Source organism: Polypterus senegalus, chromosome 1 (assembly GCF_016835505.1).
Source record: "Polypterus senegalus isolate Bchr_013 chromosome 1, ASM1683550v1, whole genome shotgun sequence".
In the NCBI taxonomy this organism is placed as follows: domain Eukaryota; kingdom Metazoa; phylum Chordata; class Cladistia; order Polypteriformes; family Polypteridae; genus Polypterus; species Polypterus senegalus.
The window spans coordinates 198,562,578-198,574,803 of NC_053154.1; the positions used below are offsets into that span (position 1 = coordinate 198,562,578).

General features: G+C 39.0%; 1 protein-coding gene across 3 annotated transcripts in view; it reads left to right on the plus strand.

Annotated features, from left to right (window-relative positions):
- The window catches only part of them4 (thioesterase superfamily member 4), an 80,395-nt gene that overhangs the window by 1,476 nt on the left and 66,693 nt on the right, over window positions 1–12,226 (plus strand). The gene's annotated exons all lie outside the window — the stretch shown is intronic.

Genomic DNA, 12,226 nt, shown 5'->3' on the forward strand with positions numbered 1-12,226 from the left:
ATACTAGGGGGCTTTGCCCCCTGCTCGCTTCACTAGCCAACCCCTGTTTTTGTTTTTCCGGATACACACTTTTAAGATTTTTTTTTCTTTGAATTGTTGCTATTTCATTAGTTTCACTTTTATTTCAGAACTTCTGTAAAAACAATATTTGGAATCTTGCGAGTCCCAATGTGCTGAATCTTTTAAATGAGGTCAGTGAGACTTGTGTTTAATGACTTTGTACCATAATTCAGGATAGGTTTCTCTGTTTGGAATTTCAGCACAGACAAAACGATCTACATCATCAGCAGTTAATAATTTTTTTTGCAAAGCAACCAATCAATGCAAGGTGAGGTAAACTTCGTTTTTGAAATTCTCTTGACTTAAACTTCAAAGCCTTACAATATTTACATACTTCTGACATATCACCGATGTCCATATATTCAATCTCTATTAGCCTTTTTGTTATATCTCAGAGTAATAATTTCTCTTTGCGCTAATACAACGTTTATTTCTTTGTTTTGACACTGTCATTTTTTTCTGCTTTCATATTCTATATCTTGCTCTGCATGTGTTTCGCTCCTACGATTTTTTTTGAGTCTTTTGAATTCAGTTTTATTATCTCTAACCTGCTCTGCATGTGTTTGGCCCCCTTGTTTTTTAACCTCTTTATGATGTTTTACTTTGTTTAATACTCTGCCTTTTATTTCTGACCTCGCTTTATCCTGCTTATGTTTCATTGACACCTGGGGCCTCATGTATAAACGGTGTGTATGCACAGAAATGTTAGCAAGAACTTTTCCATGTTCAAATCGCGATGTATAAAACCTACACTTGGCGTAAAGCCATGCACTTTTCCACGGTACCTCATATCTTGTCGTACCGCTTGCACTACAGTTATAACATCGCACAACCTGAGCCACTTTATAAAGTGCGTATTTACATATGATGACAATATCATTTTTAAGATGAAATGCAGCAAAATATGTTTATTATATTAAACAGATAAAACTTTAACTTAGTTTAAATAATCTATATTCTTCACTGGGACTTGCGTGAAGGATAGAATAATTAAACATGTACAGTGGAACCTCGGTTCACGACCATCGTTCGTTCCAAAACTCTGGTCGTAAACCGAGTTGGTCATGAACTGAAGCAATTTCCCCCCTCCCCATAGGACTGTATGTAAATACAATTAATCTGTTCCAGACCGTCACGAACTGTATGTAAATATATATATTTTTTAAAGATTTTTAAGCACAAATATAGTTAATTATATGATAAAAGGCACATCTAATAGTAAACTAAATGTAAAAACATTGAATAACACCGAGAAAACCTTGAACAACAGAGAAAACTAACATTGCAAGAGTTTGCGCTATAGCCTTATGACCCGATCACTGTAAACACTTTTTTTTAATGAGTTTTAAGCACAGGGGAAAAAATGAACACTTGAAAAATCCCTAATTTAATAAACCACCAAGAAAAGTAACATTGCCACAATGCACTCTATGAACCGACCGCTGTAAACAGAACTGAAAACAAAAACAAGCCTTTTCTACCTTATGCTTTCAGCCTTCCCTCTCTCGCTTGCTCGCTCTCTCTCTCTTTGTGTGCGTCTCTTAGCGAGCCTGGAGCGCCTCGTGCGCCTGTGTGTGTGTGCCTCTCGTGGGCTGTGTGTGCGTGCCTCTGTCTCGGGCGCCTCGCCTCTGTGTGTGTGTGTCGCGCGCACGCGCTCTCTCTCTTGCTCAGCCAGCATGCACAGGGAGAGACTGAACATGTACAAACCGAAAGGGAAACTGGCTTGTTAGGTATACCGAGTATGTGCTCGTGAATCGAGGCAAAAGTTTGGCGAAGTTGTTGGTGTTAAACCGAGTTGTACGTGTACCGAGACGTTCGTGAACCGAGGTTCCACTGTACTACGAAGATATTTCAACGTTCCTTAAACGTTTTGAAGAATCGGCGCTCCAAGCATACAGATGGCTTAACGTCTATTACAGAGCTGATTGTGTGGCTATCGGTTACTTGGAGAAAGAAAAGCAAGGACTGCAGGGCGTACGCCAATATATATTGAATATAAAACAGAAAGATAAAATACGAAACCGCTAAAAATGCAGCAGCAAATTTCAACTAAAGTTAAACGCTTGTGTCATGAGCACGAGGCGGCTATGCAGTGTCCGCAACGGACGTGGCCATCCACCATGCATAAGCTACCATATTGACATTGGCGAAGCGAAGGGGCCACCGATTCTTTCTCTGCCCAGGGCAACCACAAGCCTAGAGTCACCCATGAGTACTGCTGCAATAAATTATTTCATCAAAGGTTGCGCAGAATCACTGCGCCGTGAAACCCATGTTTAATAACGTGCTTTAACTCCTATCATCATGAAAATGATATCACATATACATCTCAGTATTTTAGTTACTCAGAGCTGTAATATCACGAATGCAATGGATTCTCTGTCCAGTCGGAGGAAGAGAGCTGGTTTAAGAAGCAAGTAGTGATTCACACACACAGAGCAGATAGAAGATCAAATACAAAACAAAGCATTTAACGTGCTACTTTAATTATGACGTGATTTGAGAAACTGGTTAATTAAACGATTTTAAGATGAAGTTTATGATGTTCTACTTTAATGCCAAAATAAACTACATGATTAAAGTGGAAATTTCGAGATTGAAGTTGACATTTAGTGCTTTTCCCCACTGTGTGCCTTTTTTTTCTCTGTACCCTAATAAGCTTTCATATGACACTCAGACAGTGGGCTACGACTCGCCTTTTCATGGCGACTTTAATATCTGACAAGTTCTTTTTTATTTCCGGCACTGTGCAACTTTGTGAACGTGAGCTTTAAAGTTTCTCCAACAGGCTATGTCACTCGATCATCTTCCTTTTGTTGATTATACCACAGTTTAAATAAACAAATAGTATGTTTTTCCTGTGCCTCCACTTGGTATTAGCTGAAATTCTTATATTTTCCCCATGCTTTTCCCATTGTCTTTTCACAGAAGGCTAAGCTTAAGGGCGATTTATATTGATTTGCATATTCAAAGAGGTGTAATTCTGGGAGGAGTTGGGGGACAGCAGGCACGTGCACGGCGTTAGTTTTCACGCTGATCGGGATTTATGTAGCGGAAGAACGCGGAAGTTAGATGCGCACAGATTCCTGCATCTGGATTTTTCTGTGCGTAAGCACATTTGACTTTTTGCTTACGTCATGTTATAGTGCGAATTCTACGCTGGCGTTATACTGTACATGAGGCCCCTGGTCTGTGGTGATTACTTTCCCTTTTTTGAGTAATAATTTCCGTTTGTTTGTGCTACTGCAATCTTTAGTTCCTTTTTTTTTATACTTTCTAATTTTCCTACTTTCATATTCTTTAACTTTCTCCACATGTGTATCGTGCCAACTTTTTTTTTTTTTTGAGCCTTTCGAATTCCACTGCTTTGTAATCTCTAACCTGCTCTGCATGTGTATAGCGTAGCGTCAGATTGGACTTGCTTTTTTTCAGTTCCACTTGTTCCGGGCTGATAATTACTTTCCTTACTTTCTGAATTTGCACCTAGATTATTCTTTTTCTTTTTTGCTCTCCAATGCTATTGAGTCTGTTTTCTCCGTGCTGCTTTCTTCTTTGCTTGTCATCTACGTTTCATTTATAACATATTGTCCTTATCGCTTTATATTCACTGAGAGCCCTGGATCTGTGTGTGCTCAAAGCCAAAACATGACTGGGTGTGTTGCTGCCCGTGCTCTTATTTGGTTGCAAGTTGGGCATGTCTTGCAAGAATCTCATGTTCTGGGTCATCGCAAGACGGTCCTGGGTCAATCTTTTGGCACAAAGTCTAATGTTTAAGGTCCCCGAGGCGCTCCGTGGCCAATCTCTTTAGTCTCACGGGTCTTTTAAGTGACTTCCGTGATCTTAACATGAAGATCACGTTTCATCACCCTACTGTTTCTCTCCAGAATTTTTTTTTTATAATAGAGAGATCTCGTCATCTGGGTGTTCCAGTTGCTGAGCAGTGCAGTAGTCACAAATGAAGAGCCCTCTTACACAACATTAATTATTTTCTTTATTAACCTAACTTATTTGCTTACCAGCCATACAATGTGCACTTCGGAACAGGTCATCCTCCTGAAGCTGAGCATGTTTGGGCCCACCCAGTACTTGGTTGAGAGACCATCTAGGGCAGTGGTTCCTAAACTCAATCCTGGGGACTCACTCTGGCTGCAGGTTTTTGTTCCCACCAGATTCACAATCTGCGATAATAATCGATAACAACTGATCTCATTTAATTAGCTTGTCTTTTTTATTCTTCTGCATTTAGGAAAACAATATTATGGTTTTTAAATTTATAAGACATTTAGAAATATTTCTATTTTATTTCTAAAGCTATAAATGCTCTCTTGTTGTTTTCCTATTTTCCACTTTTCCTGTGTAGTTTGCACCCTTCATTTGACCCTAATAGTGACAATTAACAACCAACGCAGCATACACCCGGGATGATGAAAGCAGCAACGACATCAGTTTAAAACTGCTTTAACAAGCTGACCATGGCCTATAGCTTCAAATCCTGTGTTGTGCATTGGAAATACGAGGGTAGTTCAAAAAGTTTCCCCACTTTTTTGTCTCTATAAAGAATTTTAAAAACATATTAAATCACTTTTTCACATACTGTAATCACTTTAATTTTTAATGCAATTTTCCAAGCATCTTACCAATTTTTTAATGCCCAATTACAACTCCTCCCACCATCACCGTTTCCAACAAAAATATAAAAGTGCGGAGATGTCCCTTATACAAGGTCCAGCCAGTCCACCATACGCTGTTAATCTTATGTTCAAAAAAAAATATTTTTTAAGAATACTAGGGGGCTTTGCCCCCTGCTCGCTTCACTAGCCAACCCCTGTTTTTGTTTTTCCGGATACACACTTTTAAGATTTTTTTTTCTTTGAATTGTTGCTATTTGATTAGTTTCACTTTTATTTCAGAACTTCTGTAAAAACAATATTTGGAATCTTTCGTCCCGATGTGCTGAATGTTTTTGTTGAGGTCAGTGAGACTTGTGTTTAATGACTTTGTACCATAATTCAGGATAGGTTTCTCTGTTTGGAATTTCAGCACAGACAAAACGATCTACATCATCAGCAGTTAATAATTTTTTTTGCAAAGCAACCAATCAATGCAAGGTGAGGTAAACTTCGTTTTTGAAATTCTCTTGACTTAAACTTCAAAGCCTTACAATATTTACATACTTCTGACATATCACCGATGTCCATATATTCAATCTCTATTCGCCTTTTTGTTATATCTCAGAGTAATAATTTCTCTTTGCGCTAATACAACGTTTATTTCTTTGTTTTGACACTGTCATTTTTTTCTGCTTTCATATTCTATATCTTGCTCTGCATGTGTTTCGCTCCTACGATTTTTTTTGAGTCTTTTGAATTCAGTTTTATTATCTCTAACCTGCTCTGCATGTGTTTGGCCCCCTTGTTTTTTAACCTCTTTATGATGTTTTACTTTGTTTAATACTCTGCCTTTTATTTCTGACCTCGCTTTATCCTGCTTATGTTTCATTGACACCTGGGGCCTCATGTATAAACGGTGTGTATGCACAGAAATGTTGCGCAAGAACTTTTCCATGTTCAAATCGCGATGTATAAAACCTACACTTGGCGTAAAGCCATGCACTTTTCCACGGTACCTCATATCTTGTCGTACCGCTTGCACTACAGTTATAACATCGCACAACCTGAGCCACTTTATAAAGTGCGTATTTACATATGATGACAATATCATTTTTAAGATGAAATGCAGCAAAATATGTTTATTATATTAAACAGATAAAACTTTAACTTAGTTTAAATAATCTATATTCTTCACTGGGACTTGCGTGAAGGATAGAATAATTAAACATGTACAGTGGAACCTCGGTTCACGACCATCGTTCGTTCCAAAACTCTGGTCGTAAACCGAGTTGGTCATGAACTGAAGCAATTTCCCCCCTCCCCATAGGACTGTATGTAAATACAATTAATCTGTTCCAGACCGTACGAACTGTATGTAAATATATATATTTTTTTAAAGATTTTTAAGCACAAATATAGTTAATTATATGATAAAAGGCACATCTAATAGTAAACTAAATGTAAAAACATTGAATAACACCGAGAAAACCTTGAACAACAGAGAAAACTAACATTGCAAGAGTTTGCGCTATAGCCTTATGACCCGATCACTGTAAACACTTTTTTTTAATGAGTTTTAAGCACAGGGGAAAAAATGAACACTTGAAAAATCCCTAATTTAATAAACCACCAAGAAAAGTAACATTGCCACAATGCACTCTATGAACCGACCGCTGTAAACAGAACTGAAAACAAAAACAAGCCTTTTCTACCTTATGCTTTCAGCCTTCCCTCTCTCGCTTGCTCGCTCTCTCTCTCTCTTTCGTGTGTGCGTCTCTTTCGCGAGCCTGGAGCGCCTCGTGCGCCTGTGTGTGTGTGCCTCTCGTGGGCTGTGTGTGCGTGCCTCTGTCTCGGGCGCCTCGCCTCTGTGTGTGTGTGTCGCGCGCACGCGCTCTCTCTCTTGCTCAGCCAGCATGCACAGGGAGAGACTGAACATGTACAAACCGAAAGGGAAACTGGCTTGTTCGTATACCGAGTATGTGCTCGTGAATCGAGGCAAAAGTTTGGCGAAGTTGTTGGTGTTAAACCGAGTTGTACGTGTACCGAGACGTTCGTGAACCGAGGTTCCACTGTACTACGAAGATATTTCAACGCTCCTTAAACGTTTTGAAGAATCGGCGCTCCAAGCATACAGATGGCTTAACGTCTATTACAGAGCTGATTGTGTGGCTATCGGTTACTTGGAGAAAGAAAAGCAAGGACTGCAGGGGCGGCCACGCCAATATATATTGAATATAAAACAGAAAGATAAAATAACGAAACCGCTAAAAATGCAGCAGCAAATTTCAACTAAAGTTAAACGCTTGTGTCATGAGCACGAGGCGGCTATGCAGTGTCCGCAACGGACGTGGCCATCCACCATGCATAAGCTACCATATTGACATTGGCAGGCGAAGGGGCCACCGATTCTTTCTCTGCCCAGGGCCGCCACAAGCCTAGAGTCACCCATGAGTACTGCTGCAATAAATTATTTCATCAAAGGTTGCGCAGAATCACTGCGCCGTGAAACCCATGTTTAATAACGTGCTTTAACTCCTATCATCATGAAAATGATATCACATATACATCTCAGTATTTTAGTTACTCAGAGCTGTAATATCACGAATGCAATGGATTCTCTGTCCAGTCGGAGGAAGAGAGCTGGTTTAAGAAGCAAGTAGTGATTCACACACACAGAGCAGATAGAAGATCAAATACAAAACAAAGCATTTAACGTGCTACTTTAATTATGACGTGATTTGAGAAACTGGTTAATTAAACGATTTTAAGATGAAGTTTATGATGTTCTACTTTAATGCCAAAATAAACTACATGATTAAAGTGGAAATTTCGAGATTGAAGTTGACATTTCGTGCTTTTTCCCCACTGTGTGCCTTTTTTTTCTCTGTACCCTAATAAGCTTTCATATGACACTCAGACAGTGGGCTACGACTCGCCTTTTCATGGCGACTTTAATATCTGACAAGTTCTTTTTTATTTCCGGCACTGTGCAACTTTGTGAACGTGAGCTTTAAAGTTTCTCCAACAGGCTATGTCACTCGATCATCTTCCTTTTGTTGATTATACCACAGTTTAAATAAACAAATAGTATGTTTTTCCTGTGCCTCCACTTGGTATTCGCTGAAATTCTTATATTTTCCCCCATGCTTTTCCCATTGTCTTTTCACAGAAGGCTAAGCTTAAGGGCGATTTATATTGATTTGCATATTCAAAGAGGTGTAATTCTGGGAGGAGTTGGGGCGGGACAGCAGGCACGTGCACGAGCGTTAGTTTTCACGCTGATCGGGATTTATGTAGCGGAAGAACGCGGAAGTTGGAGTACGCACAGATTCCTGCATCTGGATTTTTCTGTGCGTAAGCACATTTCGGCTTTTGTGCTTACGTCATGTTATAGTGCGAATTCTACGCACAGCGTTATACTGTACATGAGGCCCCTGGTCTGTGGTGATTACTTTCCCTTTTTTGAGTAATAATTTCCGTTTGTTTGTGCTACTGCAATCTTTAGTTCCTTTTTTTTTATACTTTCTAATTTTCCTACTTTCATATTCTTTAACTTTCTCCACATGTGTATCGTGCCAACTTTTTTTTTTTGAGCCTTTCGAATTCCACTGCTTTCGTAATCTCTAACCTGCTCTGCATGTGTATAGCGCCAACGTCCAGATTGGACTTGCTTTTTTTCAGTTCCACTTGTTCCGGGCTGATAATTACTTTCCTTACTTTCTGAATTTGCACCTAGATTATTCTTTTTCTTTTTTGCTCTCCAATGCTATTGAGTCTGTTTTCTCCGTGCTGCTTTCTTCTTTGCTTGTCATCTACGTTTCATTTATAACATATTGTCCTTATACGCTTTATATTCACTGAGAGCCCTGGATCTGTGTGTGCTCAAAGCCAAAACATGACTGGGTGTGTTGCTGCCCGTGCTCTTATTTGGTTGCAAGTTGGGCATGTCTTGCAAGAATCTCATGTTCTGGGTCATCGCAAGACGGTCCTGGGTCAATCTTTTGGCACAAAGTCTAATGTTTAAGGTCCCCGCGAGACGCTCCGTGGCCAATCTCTTTAGTCTCACGGGTCTTTTAAGTGACTTCCGTGATCTTAACATGAAGATCACGTTTCATCACCCTACTGTTTCTCTCCAGAATTTTTTTTTTATAATAGAGAGATCTCGTCATCTGGGTGTTCCAGTTGCTGAGCAGTGCAGTAGTCACAAATGAAGAGCCCTCTTACACAACATTAATTATTTTCTTTATTAACCTAACTTATTTGCTTACCAGCCATACAATGTGCACTTCGGAACAGGTCATCCTCCTGAAGCTGAGCATGTTTGGGCCCACCCAGTACTTGGTTGAGAGACCATCTAGGGCAGTGGTTCCTAAACTCAATCCTGGGGACTCACTCTGGCTGCAGGTTTTTGTTCCCACCAGATTCACAATCTGCGATAATAATCGATAACAACTGATCTCATTTAATTAGCTTGTCTTTTTTATTCTTCTGCATTTAGGAAAACAATATTATGGTTTTTAAATTTATAAGACATTTAGAAATATTTCTATTTTATTTCTAAAGCTATAAATGCTCTCTTGTTGTTTTCCTATTTTCCACTTTTCCTGTGTAGTTTGCACCCTTCATTTGACCCTAATAGTGACAATTAACAACCAACGCAGCATACACCCGGGATGATGAAAGCAGCAACGACATCAGTTTCAGACCAGCTAATTAGTAAATAATCAATTAAATAACCAGAACACTTGGAAAAGCAGAATGAAAATGAGGTTGAAAATACTGTTAACGACTTAAAAAAAAAAAAACGACATATTCCCCATATAACTGCTTACTAAATTTTAATAAAAATCTATCAAACTTAGTTTATAATTTCTACCTTAACTGCAAAACGCAGCAACTTGGAAATAATGGCTCACTTAATTAGGCTAAGAATCCAATGAAAAACAGAAGTTTGTTGGAACAAAAACCTGCAGCCACAGTGGGTCCCCAGGATCGAATTTGGGAACCACTGATCTAGAGAAAACTAGGGTTGTTCTTGGAAGAAGTGTTGGTGAGACCAGCAGGGGGCATTTTCCCTGTGCCTTGTTTGTGAATTCCAACGCCCCAGTGTAGAGACAGGAACACTGTGCTGTAAATATGGTGTCATTCTTCGAATGAGGAAACCGAGGTTCTGACTCTATGCTGTCATTAAAGATCCTTGGGCATCTTTCGAAAACAGTAAGATTTATCCTGATATCCTGGCTAAGAATAATGTAGTACAGCCCCATCATATCTAATCCATCCTGGCCTCCTAATCATCCAGTGTTTCTGTTTGGCTATCTTTCTCTCCCCTTCACCATCTGATAGCTAATGTGTGCTGCGTGTCCTGGCACAATAATAGATGTTGTCACATCATTCAGGTGGGTGCTGTACAAATTGGATATGGTGGAAGTGTTTCCCGTCTTTCTATATAACGCGCTTTGAGTAGCAAGAAAGAGTTATATAAATCTAATTGATTGTTGTTATTATTATTACCATTTTAAGGAATGATATGCAGTGACTTTAACAAGAACAACTTTGTGTGTTTAAAGCCAAGTGGTTGTTAGGCCTGGCTTCAAAAAAAACCATCTGAAATTACCAACAAAATTTGAAAGTAGCTGCATTTCTAATGTGTATCAGGTGAGTTTTGCCCTTCTTCAAAACAGGCTGATACAAACATTAAAGGTTTCCTGACAGAGATCGTGTTATATTGAATTTGAATGAACTGCATCTTATGGGGATGCTTTGGTCAGTGCCCTGAAATTACTGTGTTCAGAATTAACTGACTAAACTGTGTCAGAAACCCCACACAGAGTCATAGCAAGGTTTGGGGCAGCCACCCATATATTTGGTATTCTGGCTGCAAAGTCGCAGAATGTTATACAGCACTGATGCGCACAAAACCGAGTCCAAAACAGTACTGAGGAAATAAGGAAAAGGTGGAGGCTTTTAAAGGGGAAGACGGGAAGTGAAGTCCAGTGGGGTCGGGCTCATAAGGGTCTTCAGCTATAGGCTTGAGCCCGGACGTGACATCAAAGGGACAAGAGCCGACAAGGTCCTCCTCCATAGGCCCAGACCCAGAAGTGACATCAACAGGGCCAGGTGGAGTCTCCCGTGGATGGTCTGCAGGAAAGTAAAAAAAAGAGTCAGTGCACTCTGCCACATCTCAGTCTGACTCAGAATTGCCCTTACTCAAGCCCTTTAGCTGCCTCCCATGCACACGTGTGTGACAACTGAAACAAGCACATTAAAACAATGACAATCTGGAATGTTGCTTCAGCAGTGAGAACTGTATGTATTGTTGGAGTTTCAAAAGACAGCAAGGGAAACAGCCATACTGCATTATTCTGGGCTAAAGTGCCCGAGAGATACTACTGATTATCATCTTGAAATGGATTACACCCAAGTTTCCAATTCAGGGGCTGAATAACAGACCACAAACAAATATTGCCCGCCTGATGTGTTCCCAAGATAAGCAGTTAAATAATGCTAACATATGAAGCTTACAGCACACATATTTTGTTCAAGTTAGCAAACAAAATAGCAACATTCAACTTCAATAAAGTAAGCTTAGAGAGGCTGAAATGTATTACTGATTACTGTATCTTGCCTGAGTATAATGTTTAAAGAGTTAACATATTGTGAAAATCCACAGTTTGTGGCTTTTTCCTTGACCTTACATTAGAATATCATGCTGTTGTATCTGTAGGTATGTTTATTTTTACATTAACTTTTTATAAAGTTTGTGGAATAGTAGTATACAGTAAGTGCATCAAGCAATCTTTTTGCACTTTGATATGTTTGTCAAGATGTCCATTATGTGCCAACATTGTCCTATTCTTGATAAGAGTGTGAGTTGTACATTAACCCTTGAATAATAATTTACAGTTTGCAGGAATCATGCTAACATAACATTCTTGCAGTCTCTCTGGGGAACTGCAAATTTATGTCAATGTGAGGAGATGAGAATTCAGTCTGGTATAAACTTTTGAAATAATAATTCTGATACAGTCTGCCAGCTCACTGGAAATGTGATGGGCAGTTTATAGAGAAATGTGAATTATACTGGTATACTAAAACTTCACAGAATACTGTATGTTTTGCTCACAGCTAATCCTCTATAGTGGCAATTTACAACCTTTTTCAATTCATGGCACACACAAACTAATTACTAAAATTCTGTGGTATACAAAATAATATATTTTTTGCCAATTTGACAAAAAATAGGTATCATTTTGAATGATCTACAAAAATAAAATATTAATTATCGAACCTTTTTGTTCCAAAGTGGCTTTTTACAAAATGTTTTTGAAACTATTTATTTATGATGCTCTGTAATAAAAAAAATAATATTCAAAATTATCAGGTGCCTTTACTTGTATCATGAGCAGGCTACACAGTGGTAGTGCAGCTGCTTTGCAGTAAGATGATCACGGATTTGCCTCCTGTGTCCTTCTTGCATGCTTTTTGCAAAGCGCTTTGAGTACTTAGAAAAGAACTATATAAATGTAAAGAATCATTATTATAATACATATGTA